The sequence below is a fragment of the Penaeus monodon genome, chromosome 28 (assembly GCF_015228065.2).
Source record: "Penaeus monodon isolate SGIC_2016 chromosome 28, NSTDA_Pmon_1, whole genome shotgun sequence".
Classification (NCBI taxonomy): Eukaryota; Metazoa; Arthropoda; class Malacostraca; order Decapoda; family Penaeidae; genus Penaeus; species Penaeus monodon.
The window spans coordinates 1,935,538-1,935,811 of NC_051413.1; the positions used below are offsets into that span (position 1 = coordinate 1,935,538).

General features: G+C 31.4%; 1 protein-coding gene across 1 annotated transcript in view; it reads left to right on the forward strand.

Moving 5' to 3' along the window:
• Positions 1 to 149: 149 nt before the first annotated feature.
• The window catches only part of LOC119590897 (rho GTPase-activating protein conundrum-like), a 57,568-nt gene continuing 57,443 nt past the window's right edge, over positions 150 to 274 (forward strand). The window contains exon 1 of the mRNA XM_037939634.1: positions 150 to 212. The gene's annotated coding sequence lies outside the window, so the exon portion shown is untranslated. The remainder of the gene's footprint in view (positions 213 to 274) is intronic.

The window sequence follows — 274 nt, forward strand, 5'->3', positions numbered from 1 at the left end:
GCCAATCAGAAACTCATGTACATTTTTTTTTTGTTTAGAAAATATACTTTTTGGGTATTTTTATGGAGGGTAGAAAAATGTTATAACTGTTGTTGAGTGTATATGTGAAAATTTGTGATGCACGACTTTCTGCAAATATGAACGTCGAAATTATATTTATTTATTTTTCTTCCAGGCTTTCAAGAATGGCGAATTTACCTTGAACGCAACTGGTGAGTGTTCCCTTGTTCTAGTTTTCTTAAGGTATGCGTTGGTATATGTAATTATATTTCAC